Source organism: Atractosteus spatula, unplaced genomic scaffold, assembly GCF_055471065.1.
Source record: "Atractosteus spatula isolate fAtrSpa1 unplaced genomic scaffold, fAtrSpa1.hap1 Scaffold_126, whole genome shotgun sequence".
NCBI classification, from domain to species: Eukaryota; Metazoa; Chordata; class Actinopteri; order Semionotiformes; family Lepisosteidae; genus Atractosteus; species Atractosteus spatula.
In genome coordinates this window covers 83,360-110,000 of record NW_028296682.1, presented here as the reverse complement: position 1 = coordinate 110,000, position 26,641 = coordinate 83,360, and the positions used below count along the sequence as shown (strand labels likewise).

Below are 26,641 nucleotides of genomic sequence, written 5' to 3'. Positions count from 1 at the left end.
GATACTACACTTGATCTTAGCCAAAAGGCCGAGAAGCGATGCCCGACGCCGGCCTTGGGCGGGCGCGCGGGCGTCCGGCTGGCGCGCAGCGGCGCAGGCCGACGCCTCTGGAGCCCGGTCCGCACGCGGCTGCCGGCCGCCCGGACTCCGCTCTCCCCCTCTCTTGCCTGCCTGCTTGCTCGCCTGCCTGCCCGCCAGTCCCGGGCGGGGGCCCTGCTCTTTGATCTCCTGTCAACGGCCCGACAACGACCGCAGCCGCGGGGGGCGCCAGCCGGCCGGCCTCCTTAGCTTAGGCCCCTCCCACCAGCAGCAGCCGTGCCGAGTGAGCTGCAAGCGAAAGCGGACCGTCGGCACCTGCGGGCAGAGGCAAGGGGCAGCGCTCTCTCGGGAGGGACGGGGACACACACACACCTGCCTGCCTGCCGAAAAAAAGAAAGAAAAGGTGTATATACTAAGTTTTTTGGAGGGAAAACGGCCGGCTGTCGAAAGGGGCCCGCCTGCAAGGACGGGGACACACACACACACACACACACACACACACACACACACACACACACACACACAAGCCACGCCTGCCTCCCTGGAAAAAGGAGGAAAAAACTAAGTTTTTTGGAGGGAAAACGCACGGGAGCCGAAAAGGGGGCCGGCCTGCTTGCCGAGAGAGTCGAGGCGCGGGAAAGTGCACGGAGGGAGCACGGGAACGGGGAGGGGGAGAGAGAGAGACACAGAGACACACAGATGGACGAGAGACGAGACCGGAGAGGAAGGAGCTCCGGTCCACCTCGCTTGCTTGCTAGCTACGTCTGTCTTTTCACCGCTGAGAGAAGGTAGTGCACCGTTCCCGGAGGCGCTGCAATACCGGGCCGATGCGTGGAGAGGACGGAGCAAGCTCCTGATCCAGCTCCCTGTTCCAAAAATCCGTTTAATATGTGGTCCCCCGATGGGGGACGTATCAGATATTAAACTGATAAGAACAGATACTACACTTGATCTTAGCCAAAAGGCCGAGAAGCGATGCCCGACGCCGGCCTTGGGCGGGCGCGCGGGCGTCCGGCTGGCGCGCAGCGGCGCAGGCCGACGCCTCTGGAGCCCGGTCCGCACGCGGCTGCCGGCCGCCCGGACTCCGCTCTCCCCCTCTCTTGCCTGCCTGCTTGCTCGCCTGCCTGCCCGCCAGTCCCGGGCGGGGGCCCTGCTCTTTGATCTCCTGTCAACGGCCCGACAACGACCGCAGCCGCGGGGGGCGCCAGCCGGCCGGCCTCCTTAGCTTAGGCCCCTCCCACCAGCAGCAGCCGTGCCGAGTGAGCTGCAAGCGAAAGCGGACCGTCGGCACCTGCGGGCAGAGGCAAGGGGCAGCGCTCTCTCGGGAGGGACGGGGACACACACACACCTGCCTGCCTGCCGAAAAAAAGAAAGAAAAGGTGTATATACTAAGTTTTTTGGAGGGAAAACGGCCGGCTGTCGAAAGGGGCCCGCCTGCAAGGACGGGGACACACACACACACACACACACACACACACACACACACACACACACACACACAAGCCACGCCTGCCTCCCTGGAAAAAGGAGGAAAAAACTAAGTTTTTTGGAGGGAAAACGCACGGGAGCCGAAAAGGGGGCCGGCCTGCTTGCCGAGAGAGTCGAGGCGCGGGAAAGTGCACGGAGGGAGCACGGGAACGGGGAGGGGGAGAGAGAGAGACACAGAGACACACAGATGGACGAGAGACGAGACCGGAGAGGAAGGAGCTCCGGTCCACCTCGCTTGCTTGCTAGCTACGTCTGTCTTTTCACCGCTGAGAGAAGGTAGTGCACCGTTCCCGGAGGCGCTGCAATACCGGGCCGATGCGTGGAGAGGACGGAGCAAGCTCCTGATCCAGCTCCCTGTTCCAAAAATCCGTTTAATATGTGGTCCCCCGATGGGGGACGTATCAGATATTAAACTGATAAGAACAGATACTACACTTGATCTTAGCCAAAAGGCCGAGAAGCGATGCCCGACGCCGGCCTTGGGCGGGCGCGCGGGCGTCCGGCTGGCGCGCAGCGGCGCAGGCCGACGCCTCTGGAGCCCGGTCCGCACGCGGCTGCCGGCCGCCCGGACTCCGCTCTCCCCCTCTCTTGCCTGCCTGCTTGCTCGCCTGCCTGCCCGCCAGTCCCGGGCGGGGGCCCTGCTCTTTGATCTCCTGTCAACGGCCCGACAACGACCGCAGCCGCGGGGGGCGCCAGCCGGCCGGCCTCCTTAGCTTAGGCCCCTCCCACCAGCAGCAGCCGTGCCGAGTGAGCTGCAAGCGAAAGCGGACCGTCGGCACCTGCGGGCAGAGGCAAGGGGCAGCGCTCTCTCGGGAGGGACGGGGACACACACACACCTGCCTGCCTGCCGAAAAAAAGAAAGAAAAGGTGTATATACTAAGTTTTTTGGAGGGAAAACGGCCGGCTGTCGAAAGGGGCCCGCCTGCAAGGACGGGGACACACACACACACACACACACACACACACACACACACACACACACACACACAAGCCACGCCTGCCTCCCTGGAAAAAGGAGGAAAAAACTAAGTTTTTTGGAGGGAAAACGCACGGGAGCCGAAAAGGGGGCCGGCCTGCTTGCCGAGAGAGTCGAGGCGCGGGAAAGTGCACGGAGGGAGCACGGGAACGGGGAGGGGGAGAGAGAGAGACACAGAGACACACAGATGGACGAGAGACGAGACCGGAGAGGAAGGAGCTCCGGTCCACCTCGCTTGCTTGCTAGCTACGTCTGTCTTTTCACCGCTGAGAGAAGGTAGTGCACCGTTCCCGGAGGCGCTGCAATACCGGGCCGATGCGTGGAGAGGACGGAGCAAGCTCCTGATCCAGCTCCCTGTTCCAAAAATCCGTTTAATATGTGGTCCCCCGATGGGGGACGTATCAGATATTAAACTGATAAGAACAGATACTACACTTGATCTTAGCCAAAAGGCCGAGAAGCGATGCCCGACGCCGGCCTTGGGCGGGCGCGCGGGCGTCCGGCTGGCGCGCAGCGGCGCAGGCCGACGCCTCTGGAGCCCGGTCCGCACGCGGCTGCCGGCCGCCCGGACTCCGCTCTCCCCCTCTCTTGCCTGCCTGCTTGCTCGCCTGCCTGCCCGCCAGTCCCGGGCGGGGGCCCTGCTCTTTGATCTCCTGTCAACGGCCCGACAACGACCGCAGCCGCGGGGGGCGCCAGCCGGCCGGCCTCCTTAGCTTAGGCCCCTCCCACCAGCAGCAGCCGTGCCGAGTGAGCTGCAAGCGAAAGCGGACCGTCGGCACCTGCGGGCAGAGGCAAGGGGCAGCGCTCTCTCGGGAGGGACGGGGACACACACACACCTGCCTGCCTGCCGAAAAAAAGAAAGAAAAGGTGTATATACTAAGTTTTTTGGAGGGAAAACGGCCGGCTGTCGAAAGGGGCCCGCCTGCAAGGACGGGGACACACACACACACACACACACACACACACACACACACACACACACACACACACAAGCCACGCCTGCCTCCCTGGAAAAAGGAGGAAAAAACTAAGTTTTTTGGAGGGAAAACGCACGGGAGCCGAAAAGGGGGCCGGCCTGCTTGCCGAGAGAGTCGAGGCGCGGGAAAGTGCACGGAGGGAGCACGGGAACGGGGAGGGGGAGAGAGAGAGACACAGAGACACACAGATGGACGAGAGACGAGACCGGAGAGGAAGGAGCTCCGGTCCACCTCGCTTGCTTGCTAGCTACGTCTGTCTTTTCACCGCTGAGAGAAGGTAGTGCACCGTTCCCGGAGGCGCTGCAATACCGGGCCGATGCGTGGAGAGGACGGAGCAAGCTCCTGATCCAGCTCCCTGTTCCAAAAATCCGTTTAATATGTGGTCCCCCGATGGGGGACGTATCAGATATTAAACTGATAAGAACAGATACTACACTTGATCTTAGCCAAAAGGCCGAGAAGCGATGCCCGACGCCGGCCTTGGGCGGGCGCGCGGGCGTCCGGCTGGCGCGCAGCGGCGCAGGCCGACGCCTCTGGAGCCCGGTCCGCACGCGGCTGCCGGCCGCCCGGACTCCGCTCTCCCCCTCTCTTGCCTGCCTGCTTGCTCGCCTGCCTGCCCGCCAGTCCCGGGCGGGGGCCCTGCTCTTTGATCTCCTGTCAACGGCCCGACAACGACCGCAGCCGCGGGGGGCGCCAGCCGGCCGGCCTCCTTAGCTTAGGCCCCTCCCACCAGCAGCAGCCGTGCCGAGTGAGCTGCAAGCGAAAGCGGACCGTCGGCACCTGCGGGCAGAGGCAAGGGGCAGCGCTCTCTCGGGAGGGACGGGGACACACACACACCTGCCTGCCTGCCGAAAAAAAGAAAGAAAAGGTGTATATACTAAGTTTTTTGGAGGGAAAACGGCCGGCTGTCGAAAGGGGCCCGCCTGCAAGGACGGGGACACACACACACACACACACACACACACACACACACACACACACACACACACAAGCCACGCCTGCCTCCCTGGAAAAAGGAGGAAAAAACTAAGTTTTTTGGAGGGAAAACGCACGGGAGCCGAAAAGGGGGCCGGCCTGCTTGCCGAGAGAGTCGAGGCGCGGGAAAGTGCACGGAGGGAGCACGGGAACGGGGAGGGGGAGAGAGAGAGACACAGAGACACACAGATGGACGAGAGACGAGACCGGAGAGGAAGGAGCTCCGGTCCACCTCGCTTGCTTGCTAGCTACGTCTGTCTTTTCACCGCTGAGAGAAGGTAGTGCACCGTTCCCGGAGGCGCTGCAATACCGGGCCGATGCGTGGAGAGGACGGAGCAAGCTCCTGATCCAGCTCCCTGTTCCAAAAATCCGTTTAATATGTGGTCCCCCGATGGGGGACGTATCAGATATTAAACTGATAAGAACAGATACTACACTTGATCTTAGCCAAAAGGCCGAGAAGCGATGCCCGACGCCGGCCTTGGGCGGGCGCGCGGGCGTCCGGCTGGCGCGCAGCGGCGCAGGCCGACGCCTCTGGAGCCCGGTCCGCACGCGGCTGCCGGCCGCCCGGACTCCGCTCTCCCCCTCTCTTGCCTGCCTGCTTGCTCGCCTGCCTGCCCGCCAGTCCCGGGCGGGGGCCCTGCTCTTTGATCTCCTGTCAACGGCCCGACAACGACCGCAGCCGCGGGGGGCGCCAGCCGGCCGGCCTCCTTAGCTTAGGCCCCTCCCACCAGCAGCAGCCGTGCCGAGTGAGCTGCAAGCGAAAGCGGACCGTCGGCACCTGCGGGCAGAGGCAAGGGGCAGCGCTCTCTCGGGAGGGACGGGGACACACACACACCTGCCTGCCTGCCGAAAAAAAGAAAGAAAAGGTGTATATACTAAGTTTTTTGGAGGGAAAACGGCCGGCTGTCGAAAGGGGCCCGCCTGCAAGGACGGGGACACACACACACACACACACACACACACACACACACACACACACACACACACAAGCCACGCCTGCCTCCCTGGAAAAAGGAGGAAAAAACTAAGTTTTTTGGAGGGAAAACGCACGGGAGCCGAAAAGGGGGCCGGCCTGCTTGCCGAGAGAGTCGAGGCGCGGGAAAGTGCACGGAGGGAGCACGGGAACGGGGAGGGGGAGAGAGAGAGACACAGAGACACACAGATGGACGAGAGACGAGACCGGAGAGGAAGGAGCTCCGGTCCACCTCGCTTGCTTGCTAGCTACGTCTGTCTTTTCACCGCTGAGAGAAGGTAGTGCACCGTTCCCGGAGGCGCTGCAATACCGGGCCGATGCGTGGAGAGGACGGAGCAAGCTCCTGATCCAGCTCCCTGTTCCAAAAATCCGTTTAATATGTGGTCCCCCGATGGGGGACGTATCAGATATTAAACTGATAAGAACAGATACTACACTTGATCTTAGCCAAAAGGCCGAGAAGCGATGCCCGACGCCGGCCTTGGGCGGGCGCGCGGGCGTCCGGCTGGCGCGCAGCGGCGCAGGCCGACGCCTCTGGAGCCCGGTCCGCACGCGGCTGCCGGCCGCCCGGACTCCGCTCTCCCCCTCTCTTGCCTGCCTGCTTGCTCGCCTGCCTGCCCGCCAGTCCCGGGCGGGGGCCCTGCTCTTTGATCTCCTGTCAACGGCCCGACAACGACCGCAGCCGCGGGGGGCGCCAGCCGGCCGGCCTCCTTAGCTTAGGCCCCTCCCACCAGCAGCAGCCGTGCCGAGTGAGCTGCAAGCGAAAGCGGACCGTCGGCACCTGCGGGCAGAGGCAAGGGGCAGCGCTCTCTCGGGAGGGACGGGGACACACACACACACCTGCCTGCCTGCCGAAAAAAAGAAAGAAAAGGTGTATATACTAAGTTTTTTGGAGGGAAAACGGCCGGCTGTCGAAAGGGGCCCGCCTGCAAGGACGGGGACACACACACACACACACACACACACACACACACACACACACACACACACACACAAGCCACGCCTGCCTCCCTGGAAAAAGGAGGAAAAAACTAAGTTTTTTGGAGGGAAAACGCACGGGAGCCGAAAAGGGGGCCGGCCTGCTTGCCGAGAGAGTCGAGGCGCGGGAAAGTGCACGGAGGGAGCACGGGAACGGGGAGGGGGAGAGAGAGAGACACAGAGACACACAGATGGACGAGAGACGAGACCGGAGAGGAAGGAGCTCCGGTCCACCTCGCTTGCTTGCTAGCTACGTCTGTCTTTTCACCGCTGAGAGAAGGTAGTGCACCGTTCCCGGAGGCGCTGCAATACCGGGCCGATGCGTGGAGAGGACGGAGCAAGCTCCTGATCCAGCTCCCTGTTCCAAAAATCCGTTTAATATGTGGTCCCCCGATGGGGGACGTATCAGATATTAAACTGATAAGAACAGATACTACACTTGATCTTAGCCAAAAGGCCGAGAAGCGATGCCCGACGCCGGCCTTGGGCGGGCGCGCGGGCGTCCGGCTGGCGCGCAGCGGCGCAGGCCGACGCCTCTGGAGCCCGGTCCGCACGCGGCTGCCGGCCGCCCGGACTCCGCTCTCCCCCTCTCTTGCCTGCCTGCTTGCTCGCCTGCCTGCCCGCCAGTCCCGGGCGGGGGCCCTGCTCTTTGATCTCCTGTCAACGGCCCGACAACGACCGCAGCCGCGGGGGGCGCCAGCCGGCCGGCCTCCTTAGCTTAGGCCCCTCCCACCAGCAGCAGCCGTGCCGAGTGAGCTGCAAGCGAAAGCGGACCGTCGGCACCTGCGGGCAGAGGCAAGGGGCAGCGCTCTCTCGGGAGGGACGGGGACACACACACACCTGCCTGCCTGCCGAAAAAAAGAAAGAAAAGGTGTATATACTAAGTTTTTTGGAGGGAAAACGGCCGGCTGTCGAAAGGGGCCCGCCTGCAAGGACGGGGACACACACACACACACACACACACACACACACACACACACACACACACACACAAGCCACGCCTGCCTCCCTGGAAAAAGGAGGAAAAAACTAAGTTTTTTGGAGGGAAAACGCACGGGAGCCGAAAAGGGGGCCGGCCTGCTTGCCGAGAGAGTCGAGGCGCGGGAAAGTGCACGGAGGGAGCACGGGAACGGGGAGGGGGAGAGAGAGAGACACAGAGACACACAGATGGACGAGAGACGAGACCGGAGAGGAAGGAGCTCCGGTCCACCTCGCTTGCTTGCTAGCTACGTCTGTCTTTTCACCGCTGAGAGAAGGTAGTGCACCGTTCCCGGAGGCGCTGCAATACCGGGCCGATGCGTGGAGAGGACGGAGCAAGCTCCTGATCCAGCTCCCTGTTCCAAAAATCCGTTTAATATGTGGTCCCCCGATGGGGGACGTATCAGATATTAAACTGATAAGAACAGATACTACACTTGATCTTAGCCAAAAGGCCGAGAAGCGATGCCCGACGCCGGCCTTGGGCGGGCGCGCGGGCGTCCGGCTGGCGCGCAGCGGCGCAGGCCGACGCCTCTGGAGCCCGGTCCGCACGCGGCTGCCGGCCGCCCGGACTCCGCTCTCCCCCTCTCTTGCCTGCCTGCTTGCTCGCCTGCCTGCCCGCCAGTCCCGGGCGGGGGCCCTGCTCTTTGATCTCCTGTCAACGGCCCGACAACGACCGCAGCCGCGGGGGGCGCCAGCCGGCCGGCCTCCTTAGCTTAGGCCCCTCCCACCAGCAGCAGCCGTGCCGAGTGAGCTGCAAGCGAAAGCGGACCGTCGGCACCTGCGGGCAGAGGCAAGGGGCAGCGCTCTCTCGGGAGGGACGGGGACACACACACACCTGCCTGCCTGCCGAAAAAAAGAAAGAAAAGGTGTATATACTAAGTTTTTTGGAGGGAAAACGGCCGGCTGTCGAAAGGGGCCCGCCTGCAAGGACGGGGACACACACACACACACACACACACACACACACACACACACACACACACACACACAAGCCACGCCTGCCTCCCTGGAAAAAGGAGGAAAAAACTAAGTTTTTTGGAGGGAAAACGCACGGGAGCCGAAAAGGGGGCCGGCCTGCTTGCCGAGAGAGTCGAGGCGCGGGAAAGTGCACGGAGGGAGCACGGGAACGGGGAGGGGGAGAGAGAGAGACACAGAGACACACAGATGGACGAGAGACGAGACCGGAGAGGAAGGAGCTCCGGTCCACCTCGCTTGCTTGCTAGCTACGTCTGTCTTTTCACCGCTGAGAGAAGGTAGTGCACCGTTCCCGGAGGCGCTGCAATACCGGGCCGATGCGTGGAGAGGACGGAGCAAGCTCCTGATCCAGCTCCCTGTTCCAAAAATCCGTTTAATATGTGGTCCCCCGATGGGGGACGTATCAGATATTAAACTGATAAGAACAGATACTACACTTGATCTTAGCCAAAAGGCCGAGAAGCGATGCCCGACGCCGGCCTTGGGCGGGCGCGCGGGCGTCCGGCTGGCGCGCAGCGGCGCAGGCCGACGCCTCTGGAGCCCGGTCCGCACGCGGCTGCCGGCCGCCCGGACTCCGCTCTCCCCCTCTCTTGCCTGCCTGCTTGCTCGCCTGCCTGCCCGCCAGTCCCGGGCGGGGGCCCTGCTCTTTGATCTCCTGTCAACGGCCCGACAACGACCGCAGCCGCGGGGGGCGCCAGCCGGCCGGCCTCCTTAGCTTAGGCCCCTCCCACCAGCAGCAGCCGTGCCGAGTGAGCTGCAAGCGAAAGCGGACCGTCGGCACCTGCGGGCAGAGGCAAGGGGCAGCGCTCTCTCGGGAGGGACGGGGACACACACACACCTGCCTGCCTGCCGAAAAAAAGAAAGAAAAGGTGTATATACTAAGTTTTTTGGAGGGAAAACGGCCGGCTGTCGAAAGGGGCCCGCCTGCAAGGACGGGGACACACACACACACACACACACACACACACACACACACACACACACACACACACAAGCCACGCCTGCCTCCCTGGAAAAAGGAGGAAAAAACTAAGTTTTTTGGAGGGAAAACGCACGGGAGCCGAAAAGGGGGCCGGCCTGCTTGCCGAGAGAGTCGAGGCGCGGGAAAGTGCACGGAGGGAGCACGGGAACGGGGAGGGGGAGAGAGAGAGACACAGAGACACACAGATGGACGAGAGACGAGACCGGAGAGGAAGGAGCTCCGGTCCACCTCGCTTGCTTGCTAGCTACGTCTGTCTTTTCACCGCTGAGAGAAGGTAGTGCACCGTTCCCGGAGGCGCTGCAATACCGGGCCGATGCGTGGAGAGGACGGAGCAAGCTCCTGATCCAGCTCCCTGTTCCAAAAATCCGTTTAATATGTGGTCCCCCGATGGGGGACGTATCAGATATTAAACTGATAAGAACAGATACTACACTTGATCTTAGCCAAAAGGCCGAGAAGCGATGCCCGACGCCGGCCTTGGGCGGGCGCGCGGGCGTCCGGCTGGCGCGCAGCGGCGCAGGCCGACGCCTCTGGAGCCCGGTCCGCACGCGGCTGCCGGCCGCCCGGACTCCGCTCTCCCCCTCTCTTGCCTGCCTGCTTGCTCGCCTGCCTGCCCGCCAGTCCCGGGCGGGGGCCCTGCTCTTTGATCTCCTGTCAACGGCCCGACAACGACCGCAGCCGCGGGGGGCGCCAGCCGGCCGGCCTCCTTAGCTTAGGCCCCTCCCACCAGCAGCAGCCGTGCCGAGTGAGCTGCAAGCGAAAGCGGACCGTCGGCACCTGCGGGCAGAGGCAAGGGGCAGCGCTCTCTCGGGAGGGACGGGGACACACACACACCTGCCTGCCTGCCGAAAAAAAGAAAGAAAAGGTGTATATACTAAGTTTTTTGGAGGGAAAACGGCCGGCTGTCGAAAGGGGCCCGCCTGCAAGGACGGGGCACACACACACACACACACACACACACACACACACACACACACACACACACACAAGCCACGCCTGCCTCCCTGGAAAAAGGAGGAAAAAACTAAGTTTTTTGGAGGGAAAACGCACGGGAGCCGAAAAGGGGGCCGGCCTGCTTGCCGAGAGAGTCGAGGCGCGGGAAAGTGCACGGAGGGAGCACGGGAACGGGGAGGGGGAGAGAGAGAGACACAGAGACACACAGATGGACGAGAGACGAGACCGGAGAGGAAGGAGCTCCGGTCCACCTCGCTTGCTTGCTAGCTACGTCTGTCTTTTCACCGCTGAGAGAAGGTAGTGCACCGTTCCCGGAGGCGCTGCAATACCGGGCCGATGCGTGGAGAGGACGGAGCAAGCTCCTGATCCAGCTCCCTGTTCCAAAAATCCGTTTAATATGTGGTCCCCCGATGGGGGACGTATCAGATATTAAACTGATAAGAACAGATACTACACTTGATCTTAGCCAAAAGGCCGAGAAGCGATGCCCGACGCCGGCCTTGGGCGGGCGCGCGGGCGTCCGGCTGGCGCGCAGCGGCGCAGGCCGACGCCTCTGGAGCCCGGTCCGCACGCGGCTGCCGGCCGCCCGGACTCCGCTCTCCCCCTCTCTTGCCTGCCTGCTTGCTCGCCTGCCTGCCCGCCAGTCCCGGGCGGGGGCCCTGCTCTTTGATCTCCTGTCAACGGCCCGACAACGACCGCAGCCGCGGGGGGCGCCAGCCGGCCGGCCTCCTTAGCTTAGGCCCCTCCCACCAGCAGCAGCCGTGCCGAGTGAGCTGCAAGCGAAAGCGGACCGTCGGCACCTGCGGGCAGAGGCAAGGGGCAGCGCTCTCTCGGGAGGGACGGGGACACACACACACCTGCCTGCCTGCCGAAAAAAAGAAAGAAAAGGTGTATATACTAAGTTTTTTGGAGGGAAAACGGCCGGCTGTCGAAAGGGGCCCGCCTGCAAGGACGGGGACACACACACACACACACACACACACACACACACACACACACACACACACACAAGCCACGCCTGCCTCCCTGGAAAAAGGAGGAAAAAACTAAGTTTTTTGGAGGGAAAACGCACGGGAGCCGAAAAGGGGGCCGGCCTGCTTGCCGAGAGAGTCGAGGCGCGGGAAAGTGCACGGAGGGAGCACGGGAACGGGGAGGGGGAGAGAGAGAGACACAGAGACACACAGATGGACGAGAGACGAGACCGGAGAGGAAGGAGCTCCGGTCCACCTCGCTTGCTTGCTAGCTACGTCTGTCTTTTCACCGCTGAGAGAAGGTAGTGCACCGTTCCCGGAGGCGCTGCAATACCGGGCCGATGCGTGGAGAGGACGGAGCAAGCTCCTGATCCAGCTCCCTGTTCCAAAAATCCGTTTAATATGTGGTCCCCCGATGGGGGACGTATCAGATATTAAACTGATAAGAACAGATACTACACTTGATCTTAGCCAAAAGGCCGAGAAGCGATGCCCGACGCCGGCCTTGGGCGGGCGCGCGGGCGTCCGGCTGGCGCGCAGCGGCGCAGGCCGACGCCTCTGGAGCCCGGTCCGCACGCGGCTGCCGGCCGCCCGGACTCCGCTCTCCCCCTCTCTTGCCTGCCTGCTTGCTCGCCTGCCTGCCCGCCAGTCCCGGGCGGGGGCCCTGCTCTTTGATCTCCTGTCAACGGCCCGACAACGACCGCAGCCGCGGGGGGCGCCAGCCGGCCGGCCTCCTTAGCTTAGGCCCCTCCCACCAGCAGCAGCCGTGCCGAGTGAGCTGCAAGCGAAAGCGGACCGTCGGCACCTGCGGGCAGAGGCAAGGGGCAGCGCTCTCTCGGGAGGGACGGGGACACACACACACCTGCCTGCCTGCCGAAAAAAAGAAAGAAAAGGTGTATATACTAAGTTTTTTGGAGGGAAAACGGCCGGCTGTCGAAAGGGGCCCGCCTGCAAGGACGGGGACACACACACACACACACACACACACACACACACACACACACACACACACACAAGCCACGCCTGCCTCCCTGGAAAAAGGAGGAAAAAACTAAGTTTTTTGGAGGGAAAACGCACGGGAGCCGAAAAGGGGGCCGGCCTGCTTGCCGAGAGAGTCGAGGCGCGGGAAAGTGCACGGAGGGAGCACGGGAACGGGGAGGGGGAGAGAGAGAGACACAGAGACACACAGATGGACGAGAGACGAGACCGGAGAGGAAGGAGCTCCGGTCCACCTCGCTTGCTTGCTAGCTACGTCTGTCTTTTCACCGCTGAGAGAAGGTAGTGCACCGTTCCCGGAGGCGCTGCAATACCGGGCCGATGCGTGGAGAGGACGGAGCAAGCTCCTGATCCAGCTCCCTGTTCCAAAAATCCGTTTAATATGTGGTCCCCCGATGGGGGACGTATCAGATATTAAACTGATAAGAACAGATACTACACTTGATCTTAGCCAAAAGGCCGAGAAGCGATGCCCGACGCCGGCCTTGGGCGGGCGCGCGGGCGTCCGGCTGGCGCGCAGCGGCGCAGGCCGACGCCTCTGGAGCCCGGTCCGCACGCGGCTGCCGGCCGCCCGGACTCCGCTCTCCCCCTCTCTTGCCTGCCTGCTTGCTCGCCTGCCTGCCCGCCAGTCCCGGGCGGGGGCCCTGCTCTTTGATCTCCTGTCAACGGCCCGACAACGACCGCAGCCGCGGGGGGCGCCAGCCGGCCGGCCTCCTTAGCTTAGGCCCCTCCCACCAGCAGCAGCCGTGCCGAGTGAGCTGCAAGCGAAAGCGGACCGTCGGCACCTGCGGGCAGAGGCAAGGGGCAGCGCTCTCTCGGGAGGGACGGGGACACACACACACCTGCCTGCCTGCCGAAAAAAAGAAAGAAAAGGTGTATATACTAAGTTTTTTGGAGGGAAAACGGCCGGCTGTCGAAAGGGGCCCGCCTGCAAGGACGGGGACACACACACACACACACACACACACACACACACACACACACACACACACACAAGCCACGCCTGCCTCCCTGGAAAAAGGAGGAAAAAACTAAGTTTTTTGGAGGGAAAACGCACGGGAGCCGAAAAGGGGGCCGGCCTGCTTGCCGAGAGAGTCGAGGCGCGGGAAAGTGCACGGAGGGAGCACGGGAACGGGGAGGGGGAGAGAGAGAGACACAGAGACACACAGATGGACGAGAGACGAGACCGGAGAGGAAGGAGCTCCGGTCCACCTCGCTTGCTTGCTAGCTACGTCTGTCTTTTCACCGCTGAGAGAAGGTAGTGCACCGTTCCCGGAGGCGCTGCAATACCGGGCCGATGCGTGGAGAGGACGGAGCAAGCTCCTGATCCAGCTCCCTGTTCCAAAAATCCGTTTAATATGTGGTCCCCCGATGGGGGACGTATCAGATATTAAACTGATAAGAACAGATACTACACTTGATCTTAGCCAAAAGGCCGAGAAGCGATGCCCGACGCCGGCCTTGGGCGGGCGCGCGGGCGTCCGGCTGGCGCGCAGCGGCGCAGGCCGACGCCTCTGGAGCCCGGTCCGCACGCGGCTGCCGGCCGCCCGGACTCCGCTCTCCCCCTCTCTTGCCTGCCTGCTTGCTCGCCTGCCTGCCCGCCAGTCCCGGGCGGGGGCCCTGCTCTTTGATCTCCTGTCAACGGCCCGACAACGACCGCAGCCGCGGGGGGCGCCAGCCGGCCGGCCTCCTTAGCTTAGGCCCCTCCCACCAGCAGCAGCCGTGCCGAGTGAGCTGCAAGCGAAAGCGGACCGTCGGCACCTGCGGGCAGAGGCAAGGGGCAGCGCTCTCTCGGGAGGGACGGGGACACACACACACCTGCCTGCCTGCCGAAAAAAAGAAAGAAAAGGTGTATATACTAAGTTTTTTGGAGGGAAAACGGCCGGCTGTCGAAAGGGGCCCGCCTGCAAGGACGGGGACACACACACACACACACACACACACACACACACACACACACACACACACACAAGCCACGCCTGCCTCCCTGGAAAAAGGAGGAAAAAACTAAGTTTTTTGGAGGGAAAACGCACGGGAGCCGAAAAGGGGGCCGGCCTGCTTGCCGAGAGAGTCGAGGCGCGGGAAAGTGCACGGAGGGAGCACGGGAACGGGGAGGGGGAGAGAGAGAGACACAGAGACACACAGATGGACGAGAGACGAGACCGGAGAGGAAGGAGCTCCGGTCCACCTCGCTTGCTTGCTAGCTACGTCTGTCTTTTCACCGCTGAGAGAAGGTAGTGCACCGTTCCCGGAGGCGCTGCAATACCGGGCCGATGCGTGGAGAGGACGGAGCAAGCTCCTGATCCAGCTCCCTGTTCCAAAAATCCGTTTAATATGTGGTCCCCCGATGGGGGACGTATCAGATATTAAACTGATAAGAACAGATACTACACTTGATCTTAGCCAAAAGGCCGAGAAGCGATGCCCGACGCCGGCCTTGGGCGGGCGCGCGGGCGTCCGGCTGGCGCGCAGCGGCGCAGGCCGACGCCTCTGGAGCCCGGTCCGCACGCGGCTGCCGGCCGCCCGGACTCCGCTCTCCCCCTCTCTTGCCTGCCTGCTTGCTCGCCTGCCTGCCCGCCAGTCCCGGGCGGGGGCCCTGCTCTTTGATCTCCTGTCAACGGCCCGACAACGACCGCAGCCGCGGGGGGCGCCAGCCGGCCGGCCTCCTTAGCTTAGGCCCCTCCCACCAGCAGCAGCCGTGCCGAGTGAGCTGCAAGCGAAAGCGGACCGTCGGCACCTGCGGGCAGAGGCAAGGGGCAGCGCTCTCTCGGGAGGGACGGGGACACACACACACCTGCCTGCCTGCCGAAAAAAAGAAAGAAAAGGTGTATATACTAAGTTTTTTGGAGGGAAAACGGCCGGCTGTCGAAAGGGGCCCGCCTGCAAGGACGGGGACACACACACACACACACACACACACACACACACACACACACACACACACACAAGCCACGCCTGCCTCCCTGGAAAAAGGAGGAAAAAACTAAGTTTTTTGGAGGGAAAACGCACGGGAGCCGAAAAGGGGGCCGGCCTGCTTGCCGAGAGAGTCGAGGCGCGGGAAAGTGCACGGAGGGAGCACGGGAACGGGGAGGGGGAGAGAGAGAGACACAGAGACACACAGATGGACGAGAGACGAGACCGGAGAGGAAGGAGCTCCGGTCCACCTCGCTTGCTTGCTAGCTACGTCTGTCTTTTCACCGCTGAGAGAAGGTAGTGCACCGTTCCCGGAGGCGCTGCAATACCGGGCCGATGCGTGGAGAGGACGGAGCAAGCTCCTGATCCAGCTCCCTGTTCCAAAAATCCGTTTAATATGTGGTCCCCCGATGGGGGACGTATCAGATATTAAACTGATAAGAACAGATACTACACTTGATCTTAGCCAAAAGGCCGAGAAGCGATGCCCGACGCCGGCCTTGGGCGGGCGCGCGGGCGTCCGGCTGGCGCGCAGCGGCGCAGGCCGACGCCTCTGGAGCCCGGTCCGCACGCGGCTGCCGGCCGCCCGGACTCCGCTCTCCCCCTCTCTTGCCTGCCTGCTTGCTCGCCTGCCTGCCCGCCAGTCCCGGGCGGGGGCCCTGCTCTTTGATCTCCTGTCAACGGCCCGACAACGACCGCAGCCGCGGGGGGCGCCAGCCGGCCGGCCTCCTTAGCTTAGGCCCCTCCCACCAGCAGCAGCCGTGCCGAGTGAGCTGCAAGCGAAAGCGGACCGTCGGCACCTGCGGGCAGAGGCAAGGGGCAGCGCTCTCTCGGGAGGGACGGGGACACACACACACCTGCCTGCCTGCCGAAAAAAAGAAAGAAAAGGTGTATATACTAAGTTTTTTGGAGGGAAAACGGCCGGCTGTCGAAAGGGGCCCGCCTGCAAGGACGGGGACACACACACACACACACACACACACACACACACACACACACACACACACACAAGCCACGCCTGCCTCCCTGGAAAAAGGAGGAAAAAACTAAGTTTTTTGGAGGGAAAACGCACGGGAGCCGAAAAGGGGGCCGGCCTGCTTGCCGAGAGAGTCGAGGCGCGGGAAAGTGCACGGAGGGAGCACGGGAACGGGGAGGGGGAGAGAGAGAGACACAGAGACACACAGATGGACGAGAGACGAGACCGGAGAGGAAGGAGCTCCGGTCCACCTCGCTTGCTTGCTAGCTACGTCTGTCTTTTCACCGCTGAGAGAAGGTAGTGCACCGTTCCCGGAGGCGCTGCAATACCGGGCCGATGCGTGGAGAGGACGGAGCAAGCTCCTGATCCAGCTCCCTGTTCCAAAAATCCGTTTAATATGTGGTCCCCCGATGGGGGACGTATCAGATATTAAACTGATAAGAACAGATACTACACTTGATCTTAGCCAAAAGGCCGAGAAGCGATGCCCGACGCCGGCCTTGGGCGGGCGCGCGGGCGTCCGGCTGGCGCGCAGCGGCGCAGGCCGACGCCTCTGGAGCCCGGTCCGCACGCGGCTGCCGGCCGCCCGGACTCCGCTCTCCCCCTCTCTTGCCTGCCTGCTTGCTCGCCTGCCTGCCCGCCAGTCCCGGGCGGGGGCCCTGCTCTTTGATCTCCTGTCAACGGCCCGACAACGACCGCAGCCGCGGGGGGCGCCAGCCGGCCGGCCTCCTTAGCTTAGGCCCCTCCCACCAGCAGCAGCCGTGCCGAGTGAGCTGCAAGCGAAAGCGGACCGTCGGCACCTGCGGGCAGAGGCAAGGGGCAGCGCTCTCTCGGGAGGGACGGGGACACACACACACCTGCCTGCCTGCCGAAAAAAAGAAAGAAAAGGTGTATATACTAAGTTTTTTGGAGGGAAAACGGCCGGCTGTCGAAAGGGGCCCGCCTGCAAGGACGGGGACACACACACACACACACACACACACACACACACACACACACACACACACACAAGCCACGCCTGCCTCCCTGGAAAAAGGAGGAAAAAACTAAGTTTTTTGGAGGGAAAACGCACGGGAGCCGAAAAGGGGGCCGGCCTGCTTGCCGAGAGAGTCGAGGCGCGGGAAAGTGCACGGAGGGAGCACGGGAACGGGGAGGGGGAGAGAGAGAGACACAGAGACACACAGATGGACGAGAGACGAGACCGGAGAGGAAGGAGCTCCGGTCCACCTCGCTTGCTTGCTAGCTACGTCTGTCTTTTCACCGCTGAGAGAAGGTAGTGCACCGTTCCCGGAGGCGCTGCAATACCGGGCCGATGCGTGGAGAGGACGGAGCAAGCTCCTGATCCAGCTCCCTGTTCCAAAAATCCGTTTAATATGTGGTCCCCCGATGGGGGACGTATCAGATATTAAACTGATAAGAACAGATACTACACTTGATCTTAGCCAAAAGGCCGAGAAGCGATGCCCGACGCCGGCCTTGGGCGGGCGCGCGGGCGTCCGGCTGGCGCGCAGCGGCGCAGGCCGACGCCTCTGGAGCCCGGTCCGCACGCGGCTGCCGGCCGCCCGGACTCCGCTCTCCCCCTCTCTTGCCTGCCTGCTTGCTCGCCTGCCTGCCCGCCAGTCCCGGGCGGGGGCCCTGCTCTTTGATCTCCTGTCAACGGCCCGACAACGACCGCAGCCGCGGGGGGCGCCAGCCGGCCGGCCTCCTTAGCTTAGGCCCCTCCCACCAGCAGCAGCCGTGCCGAGTGAGCTGCAAGCGAAAGCGGACCGTCGGCACCTGCGGGCAGAGGCAAGGGGCAGCGCTCTCTCGGGAGGGACGGGGACACACACACACCTGCCTGCCTGCCGAAAAAAAGAAAGAAAAGGTGTATATACTAAGTTTTTTGGAGGGAAAACGGCCGGCTGTCGAAAGGGGCCCGCCTGCAAGGACGGGGACACACACACACACACACACACACACACACACACACACACACACACACACACAAGCCACGCCTGCCTCCCTGGAAAAAGGAGGAAAAAACTAAGTTTTTTGGAGGGAAAACGCACGGGAGCCGAAAAGGGGGCCGGCCTGCTTGCCGAGAGAGTCGAGGCGCGGGAAAGTGCACGGAGGGAGCACGGGAACGGGGAGGGGGAGAGAGAGAGACACAGAGACACACAGATGGACGAGAGACGAGACCGGAGAGGAAGGAGCTCCGGTCCACCTCGCTTGCTTGCTAGCTACGTCTGTCTTTTCACCGCTGAGAGAAGGTAGTGCACCGTTCCCGGAGGCGCTGCAATACCGGGCCGATGCGTGGAGAGGACGGAGCAAGCTCCTGATCCAGCTCCCTGTTCCAAAAATCCGTTTAATATGTGGTCCCCCGATGGGGGACGTATCAGATATTAAACTGATAAGAACAGATACTACACTTGATCTTAGCCAAAAGGCCGAGAAGCGATGCCCGACGCCGGCCTTGGGCGGGCGCGCGGGCGTCCGGCTGGCGCGCAGCGGCGCAGGCCGACGCCTCTGGAGCCCGGTCCGCACGCGGCTGCCGGCCGCCCGGACTCCGCTCTCCCCCTCTCTTGCCTGCCTGCTTGCTCGCCTGCCTGCCCGCCAGTCCCGGGCGGGGGCCCTGCTCTTTGATCTCCTGTCAACGGCCCGACAACGACCGCAGCCGCGGGGGGCGCCAGCCGGCCGGCCTCCTTAGCTTAGGCCCCTCCCCCAGCAGCAGCCGTGCCGAGTGAGCTGCAAGCGAAAGCGGACCGTCGGCACCTGCGGGCAGAGGCAAGGGGCAGCGCTCTCTCGGGAGGGACGGGGACACACACACACCTGCCTGCCTGCCGAAAAAAAGAAAGAAAAGGTGTATATACTAAGTTTTTTGGAGGGAAAACGGCCGGCTGTCGAAAGGGGCCCGCCTGCAAGGACGGGGACACACACACACACACACACACACACACACACACACACACACACACACACACAAGCCACGCCTGCCTCCCTGGAAAAAGGAGGAAAAAACTAAGTTTTTTGGAGGGAAAACGCACGGGAGCCGAAAAGGGGGCCGGCCTGCTTGCCGAGAGAGTCGAGGCGCGGGAAAGTGCACGGAGGGAGCACGGGAACGGGGAGGGGGAGAGAGAGAGACACAGAGACACACAGATGGACGAGAGACGAGACCGGAGAGGAAGGAGCTCCGGTCCACCTCGCTTGCTTGCTAGCTACGTCTGTCTTTTCACCGCTGAGAGAAGGTAGTGCACCGTTCCCGGAGGCGCTGCAATACCGGGCCGATGCGTGGAGAGGACGGAGCAAGCTCCTGATCCAGCTCCCTGTTCCAAAAATCCGTTTAATATGTGGTCCCCCGATGGGGGACGTATCAGATATTAAACTGATAAGAACAGATACTACACTTGATCTTAGCCAAAAGGCCGAGAAGCGATGCCCGACGCCGGCCTTGGGCGGGCGCGCGGGCGTCCGGCTGGCGCGCAGCGGCGCAGGCCGACGCCTCTGGAGCCCGGTCCGCACGCGGCTGCCGGCCGCCCGGACTCCGCTCTCCCCCTCTCTTGCCTGCCTGCTTGCTCGCCTGCCTGCCCGCCAGTCCCGGGCGGGGGCCCTGCTCTTTGATCTCCTGTCAACGGCCCGACAACGACCGCAGCCGCGGGGGGCGCCAGCCGGCCGGCCTCCTTAGCTTAGGCCCCTCCCACCAGCAGCAGCCGTGCCGAGTGAGCTGCAAGCGAAAGCGGACCGTCGGCACCTGCGGGCAGAGGCAAGGGGCAGCGCTCTCTCGGGAGGGACGGGGACACACACACACCTGCCTGCCTGCCGAAAAAAAGAAAGAAAAGGTGTATATACTAAGTTTTTTGGAGGGAAAACGGCCGGCTGTCGAAAGGGGCCCGCCTGCAAGGACGGGGACACACACACACACACACACACACACACACACACACACACACACACACACACAAGCCACGCCTGCCTCCCTGGAAAAAGGAGGAAAAAACTAAGTTTTTTGGAGGGAAAACGCACGGGAGCCGAAAAGGGGGCCGGCCTGCTTGCCGAGAGAGTCGAGGCGCGGGAAAGTGCACGGAGGGAGCACGGGAACGGGGAGGGGGAGAGAGAGAGACACAGAGACACACAGATGGACGAGAGACGAGACCGGAGAGGAAGGAGCTCCGGTCCACCTCGCTTGCTTGCTAGCTACGTCTGTCTTTTCACCGCTGAGAGAAGGTAGTGCACCGTTCCCGGAGGCGCTGCAATACCGGGCCGATGCGTGGAGAGGACGGAGCAAGCTCCTGATCCAGCTCCCTGTTCCAAAAATCCGTTTAATATGTGGTCCCCCGATGGGGGACGTATCAGATATTAAACTGATAAGAACAGATACTACACTTGATCTTAGCCAAAAGGCCGAGAAGCGATGCCCGACGCCGGCCTTGGGCGGGCGCGCGGGCGTCCGGCTGGCGCGCAGCGGCGCAGGCCGACGCCTCTGGAGCCCGGTCCGCACGCGGCTGCCGGCCGCCCGGACTCCGCTCTCCCCCTCTCTTGCCTGCCTGCTTGCTCGCCTGCCTGCCCGCCAGTCCCGGGCGGGGGCCCTGCTCTTTGATCTCCTGTCAACGGCCCGACAACGACCGCAGCCGCGGGGGGCGCCAGCCGGCCGGCCTCCTTAGCTTAGGCCCCTCCCACCAGCAGCAGCCGTGCCGAGTGAGCTGCAAGCGAAAGCGGACCGTCGGCACCTGCGGGCAGAGGCAAGGGGCAGCGCTCTCTCGGGAGGGACGGGGACACACACACACCTGCCTGCCTGCCGAAAAAAAGAAAGAAAAGGTGTATATACTAAGTTTTTTGGAGGGAAAACGGCCGGCTGTCGAAAGGGGCCCGCCTGCAAGGACGGGGACACACACACACACACACACACACACACACACACACACACACACACACACACACAAGCCACGCCTGCCTCCCTGGAAAAAGGAGGAAAAAACTAAGTTTTTTGGAGGGAAAACGCACGGGAGCCGAAAAGGGGGCCGGCCTGCTTGCCGAGAGAGTCGAGGCGCGGGAAAGTGCACGGAGGGAGCACGGGAACGGGGAGGGGGAGAGAGAGAGACACAGAGACACACAGATGGACGAGAGACGAGACCGGAGAGGAAGGAGCTCCGGTCCACCTCGCTTGCTTGCTAGCTACGTCTGTCTTTTCACCGCTGAGAGAAGGTAGTGCACCGTTCCCGGAGGCGCTGCAATACCGGGCCGATGCGTGGAGAGGACGGAGCAAGCTCCTGATCCAGCTCCCTGTTCCAAAAATCCGTTTAATATGTGGTCCCCCGATGGGGGACGTATCAGATATTAAACTGATAAGAACAGATACTACACTTGATCTTAGCCAAAAGGCCGAGAAGCGATGCCCGACGCCGGCCTTGGGCGGGCGCGCGGGCGTCCGGCTGGCGCGCAGCGGCGCAGGCCGACGCCTCTGGAGCCCGGTCCGCACGCGGCTGCCGGCCGCCCGGACTCCGCTCTCCCCCTCTCTTGCCTGCCTGCTTGCTCGCCTGCCTGCCCGCCAGTCCCGGGCGGGGGCCCTGCTCTTTGATCTCCTGTCAACGGCCCGACAACGACCGCAGCCGCGGGGGGCGCCAGCCGGCCGGCCTCCTTAGCTTAGGCCCCTCCCACCAGCAGCAGCCGTGCCGAGTGAGCTGCAAGCGAAAGCGGACCGTCGGCACCTGCGGGCAGAGGCAAGGGGCAGCGCTCTCTCGGGAGGGACGGGGACACACACACACCTGCCTGCCTGCCGAAAAAAAGAAAGAAAAGGTGTATATACTAAGTTTTTTGGAGGGAAAACGGCCGGCTGTCGAAAGGGGCCCGCCTGCAAGGACGGGGACACACACACACACACACACACACACACACACACACACACACACACACACACACAAGCCACGCCTGCCTCCCTGGAAAAAGGAGGAAAAAACTAAGTTTTTTGGAGGGAAAACGCACGGGAGCCGAAAAGGGGGCCGGCCTGCTTGCCGAGAGAGTCGAGGCGCGGGAAAGTGCACGGAGGGAGCACGGGAACGGGGAGGGGGAGAGAGAGAGACACAGAGACACACAGATGGACGAGAGACGAGACCGGAGAGGAAGGAGCTCCGGTCCACCTCGCTTGCTTGCTAGCTACGTCTGTCTTTTCACCGCTGAGAGAAGGTAGTGCACCGTTCCCGGAGGCGCTGCAATACCGGGCCGATGCGTGGAGAGGACGGAGCAAGCTCCTGATCCAGCTCCCTGTTCCAAAAATCCGTTTAATATGTGGTCCCCCGATGGGGGACGTATCAGATATTAAACTGATAAGAACAGATACTACACTTGATCTTAGCCAAAAGGCCGAGAAGCGATGCCCGACGCCGGCCTTGGGCGGGCGCGCGGGCGTCCGGCTGGCGCGCAGCGGCGCAGGCCGACGCCTCTGGAGCCCGGTCCGCACGCGGCTGCCGGCCGCCCGGACTCCGCTCTCCCCCTCTCTTGCCTGCCTGCTTGCTCGCCTGCCTGCCCGCCAGTCCCGGGCGGGGGCCCTGCTCTTTGATCTCCTGTCAACGGCCCGACAACGACCGCAGCCGCGGGGGGCGCCAGCCGGCCGGCCTCCTTAGCTTAGGCCCCTCCCACCAGCAGCAGCCGTGCCGAGTGAGCTGCAAGCGAAAGCGGACCGTCGGCACCTGCGGGCAGAGGCAAGGGGCAGCGCTCTCTCGGGAGGGACGGGGACACACACACACCTGCCTGCCTGCCGAAAAAAAGAAAGAAAAGGTGTATATACTAAGTTTTTTGGAGGGAAAACGGCCGGCTGTCGAAAGGGGCCCGCCTGCAAGGACGGGGACACACACACACACACACACACACACACACACACACACACACACACACACACAAGCCACGCCTGCCTCCCTGGAAAAAGGAGGAAAAAACTAAGTTTTTTGGAGGGAAAACGCACGGGAGCCGAAAAGGGGGCCGGCCTGCTTGCCGAGAGAGTCGAGGCGCGGGAAAGTGCACGGAGGGAGCACGGGAACGGGGAGGGGGAGAGAGAGAGACACAGAGACACACAGATGGACGAGAGACGAGACCGGAGAGGAAGGAGCTCCGGTCCACCTCGCTTGCTTGCTAGCTACGTCTGTCTTTTCACCGCTGAGAGAAGGTAGTGCACCGTTCCCGGAGGCGCTGCAATACCGGGCCGATGCGTGGAGAGGACGGAGCAAGCTCCTGATCCAGCTCCCTGTTCCAAAAATCCGTTTAATATGTGGTCCCCCGATGGGGGACGTATCAGATATTAAACTGATAAGAACAGATACTACACTTGATCTTAGCCAAAAGGCCGAGAAGCGATGCCCGACGCCGGCCTTGGGCGGGCGCGCGGGCGTCCGGCTGGCGCGCAGCGGCGCAGGCCGACGCCTCTGGAGCCCGGTCCGCACGCGGCTGCCGGCCGCCCGGACTCCGCTCTCCCCCTCTCTTGCCTGCCTGCTTGCTCGCCTGCCTGCCCGCCAGTCCCGGGCGGGGGCCCTGCTCTTTGATCTCCTGTCAACGGCCCGACAACGACCGCAGCCGCGGGGGGCGCCAGCCGGCCGGCCTCCTTAGCTTAGGCCCCTCCCACCAGCAGCAGCCGTGCCGAGTGAGCTGCAAGCGAAAGCGGACCGTCGGCACCTGCGGGCAGAGGCAAGGGGCAGCGCTCTCTCGGGAGGGACGGGGACACACACACACCTGCCTGCCTGCCGAAAAAAAGAAAGAAAAGGTGTATATACTAAGTTTTTTGGAGGGAAAACGGCCGGCTGTCGAAAGGGGCCCGCCTGCAAGGACGGGGACACACACACACACACACACACACACACACACACACACACACACACACACAAGCCACGCCTGCCTCCCTGGAAAAAGGAGGAAAAAACTAAGTTTTTTGGAGGGAAAACGCACGGGAGCCGAAAAGGGGGCCGGCCTGCTTGCCGAGAGAGTCGAGGCGCGGGAAAGTGCACGGAGGGAGCACGGGAACGGGGAGGGGGAGAGAGAGAGACACAGAGACACACAGATGGACGAGAGACGAGACCGGAGAGGAAGGAGCTCCGGTCCACCTCGCTTGCTTGCTAGCTACGTCTGTCTTTTCACCGCTGAGAGAAGGTAGTGCACCGTTCCCGGAGGCGCTGCAATACCGGGCCGATGCGTGGAGAGGACGGAGCAAGCTCCTGATCCAGCTCCCTGTTCCAAAAATCCGTTTAATATGTGGTCCCCCGATGGGGGACGTATCAGATATTAAACTGATAAGAACAGATACTACACTTGATCTTAGCCAAAAGGCCGAGAAGCGATGCCCGACGCCGGCCTTGGGCGGGCGCGCGGGCGTCCGGCTGGCGCGCAGCGGCGCAGGCCGACGCCTCTGGAGCCCGGTCCGCACGCGGCTGCCGGCCGCCCGGACTCCGCTCTCCCCCTCTCTTGCCTGCCTGCTTGCTCGCCTGCCTGCCCGCCAGTCCCGGGCGGGGGCCCTGCTCTTTGATCTCCTGTCAACGGCCCGACAACGACCGCAGCCGCGGGGGGCGCCAGCCGGCCGGCCTCCTTAGCTTAGGCCCCTCCCACCAGCAGCAGCCGTGCCGAGTGAGCTGCAAGCGAAAGCGGACCGTCGGCACCTGCGGGCAGAGGCAAGGGGCAGCGCTCTCTCGGGAGGGACGGGGACACACACACACCTGCCTGCCTGCCGAAAAAAAGAAAGAAAAGGTGTATATACTAAGTTTTTTGGAGGGAAAACGGCCGGCTGTCGAAAGGGGCCCGCCTGCAAGGACGGGGACACACACACACACACACACACACACACACACACACACACACACACACACACAAGCCACGCCTGCCTCCCTGGAAAAAGGAGGAAAAAACTAAGTTTTTTGGAGGGAAAACGCACGGGAGCCGAAAAGGGGGCCGGCCTGCTTGCCGAGAGAGTCGAGGCGCGGGAAAGTGCACGGAGGGAGCACGGGAACGGGGAGGGGGAGAGAGAGAGACACAGAGACACACAGATGGACGAGAGACGAGACCGGAGAGGAAGGAGCTCCGGTCCACCTCGCTTGCTTGCTAGCTACGTCTGTCTTTTCACCGCTGAGAGAAGGTAGTGCACCGTTCCCGGAGGCGCTGCAATACCGGGCCGATGCGTGGAGAGGACGGAGCAAGCTCCTGATCCAGCTCCCTGTTCCAAAAATCCGTTTAATATGTGGTCCCCCGATGGGGGACGTATCAGATATTAAACTGATAAGAACAGATACTACACTTGATCTTAGCCAAAAGGCCGAGAAGCGATGCCCGACGCCGGCCTTGGGCGGGCGCGCGGGCGTCCGGCTGGCGCGCAGCGGCGCAGGCCGACGCCTCTGGAGCCCGGTCCGCACGCGGCTGCCGGCCGCCCGGACTCCGCTCTCCCCCTCTCTTGCCTGCCTGCTTGCTCGCCTGCCTGCCCGCCAGTCCCGGGCGGGGGCCCTGCTCTTTGATCTCCTGTCAACGGCCCGACAACGACCGCAGCCGCGGGGGGCGCCAGCCGGCCGGCCTCCTTAGCTTAGGCCCCTCCCACCAGCAGCAGCCGTGCCGAGTGAGCTGCAAGCGAAAGCGGACCGTCGGCACCTGCGGGCAGAGGCAAGGGGCAGCGCTCTCTCGGGAGGGACGGGGACACACACACACCTGCCTGCCTGCCGAAAAAAAGAAAGAAAAGGTGTATATACTAAGTTTTTTGGAGGGAAAACGGCCGGCTGTCGAAAGGGGCCCGCCTGCAAGGACGGGGACACACACACACACACACACACACACACACACACACACACACACACACACAAGCCACGCCTGCCTCCCTGGAAAAAGGAGGAAAAAACTAAGTTTTTTGGAGGGAAAACGCACGGGAGCCGAAAAGGGGGCCGGCCTGCTTGCCGAGAGAGTCGAGGCGCGGGAAAGTGCACGGAGGGAGCACGGGAACGGGGAGGGGGAGAGAGAGAGACACAGAGACACACAGATGGACGAGAGACGAGACCGGAGAGGAAGGAGCTCCGGTCCACCTCGCTTGCTTGCTAGCTACGTCTGTCTTTTCACCGCTGAGAGAAGGTAGTGCACCGTTCCCGGAGGCGCTGCAATACCGGGCCGATGCGTGGAGAGGACGGAGCAAGCTCCTGATCCAGCTCCCTGTTCCAAAAATCCGTTTAATATGTGGTCCCCCGATGGGGGACGTATCAGATATTAAACTGATAAGAACAGATACTACACTTGATCTTAGCCAAAAGGCCGAGAAGCGATGCCCGACGCCGGCCTTGGGCGGGCGCGCGGGCGTCCGGCTGGCGCGCAGCGGCGCAGGCCGACGCCTCTGGAGCCCGGTCCGCACGCGGCTGCCGGCCGCCCGGACTCCGCTCTCCCCCTCTCTTGCCTGCCTGCTTGCTCGCCTGCCTGCCCGCCAGTCCCGGGCGGGGGCCCTGCTCTTTGATCTCCTGTCAACGGCCCGACAACGACCGCAGCCGCGGGGGGCGCCAGCCGGCCGG

The 26,641-nt window shown here is 62.9% G+C and overlaps 28 non-coding genes across 28 annotated transcripts in view; all 28 read right to left on the bottom strand.

The window, feature by feature from the left end:
* LOC148809591 (U2 spliceosomal RNA) overlaps positions 1-40 on the bottom strand; it is a 191-nt gene extending 151 nt beyond the window's left edge. Inside the window, exon 1 of the small nuclear RNA XR_016087408.1 lies at positions 1-40. This exon is cut by the window's left edge and continues 151 nt beyond it. This is a non-coding gene — a small nuclear RNA (U2 spliceosomal RNA).
* Positions 41-825: 785 nt separating this feature from the next.
* LOC148809590 (U2 spliceosomal RNA) lies at positions 826-1,016 on the bottom strand. Its single transcript, XR_016087406.1, has one exon. It is a non-coding gene; the product is annotated as a U2 spliceosomal RNA (small nuclear RNA).
* A 785-nt stretch (positions 1,017-1,801) lies between these two features.
* LOC148809589 (U2 spliceosomal RNA) lies at positions 1,802-1,992 on the bottom strand. Its single transcript, XR_016087405.1, has one exon. It is a non-coding gene; the product is annotated as a U2 spliceosomal RNA (small nuclear RNA).
* Positions 1,993-2,777: 785 nt separating this feature from the next.
* LOC148809588 (U2 spliceosomal RNA) lies at positions 2,778-2,968 on the bottom strand. Its single transcript, XR_016087404.1, has one exon. It is a non-coding gene; the product is annotated as a U2 spliceosomal RNA (small nuclear RNA).
* A 787-nt stretch (positions 2,969-3,755) lies between these two features.
* On the bottom strand, positions 3,756-3,946 carry LOC148809587 (U2 spliceosomal RNA). The gene has a single exon (XR_016087403.1). It is a non-coding gene; the product is annotated as a U2 spliceosomal RNA (small nuclear RNA).
* Positions 3,947-4,731: 785 nt separating this feature from the next.
* Positions 4,732-4,922, bottom strand: LOC148809586 (U2 spliceosomal RNA). Its single transcript, XR_016087402.1, has one exon. It is a non-coding gene; the product is annotated as a U2 spliceosomal RNA (small nuclear RNA).
* Positions 4,923-5,707: 785 nt separating this feature from the next.
* Positions 5,708-5,898, bottom strand: LOC148809585 (U2 spliceosomal RNA). Its single transcript, XR_016087401.1, has one exon. It is a non-coding gene; the product is annotated as a U2 spliceosomal RNA (small nuclear RNA).
* A 789-nt stretch (positions 5,899-6,687) lies between these two features.
* LOC148809584 (U2 spliceosomal RNA) lies at positions 6,688-6,878 on the bottom strand. Its single transcript, XR_016087400.1, has one exon. It is a non-coding gene; the product is annotated as a U2 spliceosomal RNA (small nuclear RNA).
* Positions 6,879-7,663: 785 nt separating this feature from the next.
* On the bottom strand, positions 7,664-7,854 carry LOC148809583 (U2 spliceosomal RNA). Its single transcript, XR_016087399.1, has one exon. It is a non-coding gene; the product is annotated as a U2 spliceosomal RNA (small nuclear RNA).
* A 787-nt stretch (positions 7,855-8,641) lies between these two features.
* Positions 8,642-8,832, bottom strand: LOC148809582 (U2 spliceosomal RNA). Its single transcript, XR_016087398.1, has one exon. It is a non-coding gene; the product is annotated as a U2 spliceosomal RNA (small nuclear RNA).
* A 787-nt stretch (positions 8,833-9,619) lies between these two features.
* Positions 9,620-9,810, bottom strand: LOC148809581 (U2 spliceosomal RNA). Its single transcript, XR_016087397.1, has one exon. It is a non-coding gene; the product is annotated as a U2 spliceosomal RNA (small nuclear RNA).
* Positions 9,811-10,596: 786 nt separating this feature from the next.
* On the bottom strand, positions 10,597-10,787 carry LOC148809580 (U2 spliceosomal RNA). Its single transcript, XR_016087395.1, has one exon. It is a non-coding gene; the product is annotated as a U2 spliceosomal RNA (small nuclear RNA).
* Positions 10,788-11,572: 785 nt separating this feature from the next.
* Positions 11,573-11,763, bottom strand: LOC148809579 (U2 spliceosomal RNA). The gene has a single exon (XR_016087394.1). It is a non-coding gene; the product is annotated as a U2 spliceosomal RNA (small nuclear RNA).
* Positions 11,764-12,548: 785 nt separating this feature from the next.
* Positions 12,549-12,739, bottom strand: LOC148809578 (U2 spliceosomal RNA). The gene has a single exon (XR_016087393.1). It is a non-coding gene; the product is annotated as a U2 spliceosomal RNA (small nuclear RNA).
* A 785-nt stretch (positions 12,740-13,524) lies between these two features.
* LOC148809577 (U2 spliceosomal RNA) lies at positions 13,525-13,715 on the bottom strand. The gene has a single exon (XR_016087392.1). It is a non-coding gene; the product is annotated as a U2 spliceosomal RNA (small nuclear RNA).
* A 785-nt stretch (positions 13,716-14,500) lies between these two features.
* LOC148809576 (U2 spliceosomal RNA) lies at positions 14,501-14,691 on the bottom strand. Its single transcript, XR_016087391.1, has one exon. It is a non-coding gene; the product is annotated as a U2 spliceosomal RNA (small nuclear RNA).
* Positions 14,692-15,476: 785 nt separating this feature from the next.
* On the bottom strand, positions 15,477-15,667 carry LOC148809575 (U2 spliceosomal RNA). Its single transcript, XR_016087390.1, has one exon. It is a non-coding gene; the product is annotated as a U2 spliceosomal RNA (small nuclear RNA).
* Positions 15,668-16,452: 785 nt separating this feature from the next.
* Positions 16,453-16,643, bottom strand: LOC148809574 (U2 spliceosomal RNA). Its single transcript, XR_016087389.1, has one exon. It is a non-coding gene; the product is annotated as a U2 spliceosomal RNA (small nuclear RNA).
* Positions 16,644-17,428: 785 nt separating this feature from the next.
* Positions 17,429-17,619, bottom strand: LOC148809573 (U2 spliceosomal RNA). The gene has a single exon (XR_016087388.1). It is a non-coding gene; the product is annotated as a U2 spliceosomal RNA (small nuclear RNA).
* A 785-nt stretch (positions 17,620-18,404) lies between these two features.
* On the bottom strand, positions 18,405-18,595 carry LOC148809572 (U2 spliceosomal RNA). Its single transcript, XR_016087387.1, has one exon. It is a non-coding gene; the product is annotated as a U2 spliceosomal RNA (small nuclear RNA).
* Positions 18,596-19,379: 784 nt separating this feature from the next.
* On the bottom strand, positions 19,380-19,570 carry LOC148809571 (U2 spliceosomal RNA). Its single transcript, XR_016087386.1, has one exon. It is a non-coding gene; the product is annotated as a U2 spliceosomal RNA (small nuclear RNA).
* Positions 19,571-20,355: 785 nt separating this feature from the next.
* LOC148809570 (U2 spliceosomal RNA) lies at positions 20,356-20,546 on the bottom strand. Its single transcript, XR_016087384.1, has one exon. It is a non-coding gene; the product is annotated as a U2 spliceosomal RNA (small nuclear RNA).
* Positions 20,547-21,333: 787 nt separating this feature from the next.
* LOC148809569 (U2 spliceosomal RNA) lies at positions 21,334-21,524 on the bottom strand. The gene has a single exon (XR_016087383.1). It is a non-coding gene; the product is annotated as a U2 spliceosomal RNA (small nuclear RNA).
* A 787-nt stretch (positions 21,525-22,311) lies between these two features.
* On the bottom strand, positions 22,312-22,502 carry LOC148809568 (U2 spliceosomal RNA). Its single transcript, XR_016087382.1, has one exon. It is a non-coding gene; the product is annotated as a U2 spliceosomal RNA (small nuclear RNA).
* A 785-nt stretch (positions 22,503-23,287) lies between these two features.
* On the bottom strand, positions 23,288-23,478 carry LOC148809567 (U2 spliceosomal RNA). Its single transcript, XR_016087381.1, has one exon. It is a non-coding gene; the product is annotated as a U2 spliceosomal RNA (small nuclear RNA).
* A 783-nt stretch (positions 23,479-24,261) lies between these two features.
* LOC148809566 (U2 spliceosomal RNA) lies at positions 24,262-24,452 on the bottom strand. The gene has a single exon (XR_016087380.1). It is a non-coding gene; the product is annotated as a U2 spliceosomal RNA (small nuclear RNA).
* Positions 24,453-25,237: 785 nt separating this feature from the next.
* Positions 25,238-25,428, bottom strand: LOC148809565 (U2 spliceosomal RNA). The gene has a single exon (XR_016087379.1). It is a non-coding gene; the product is annotated as a U2 spliceosomal RNA (small nuclear RNA).
* A 783-nt stretch (positions 25,429-26,211) lies between these two features.
* LOC148809564 (U2 spliceosomal RNA) lies at positions 26,212-26,402 on the bottom strand. The gene has a single exon (XR_016087378.1). It is a non-coding gene; the product is annotated as a U2 spliceosomal RNA (small nuclear RNA).
* Positions 26,403-26,641: the final 239 nt, after the last annotated feature.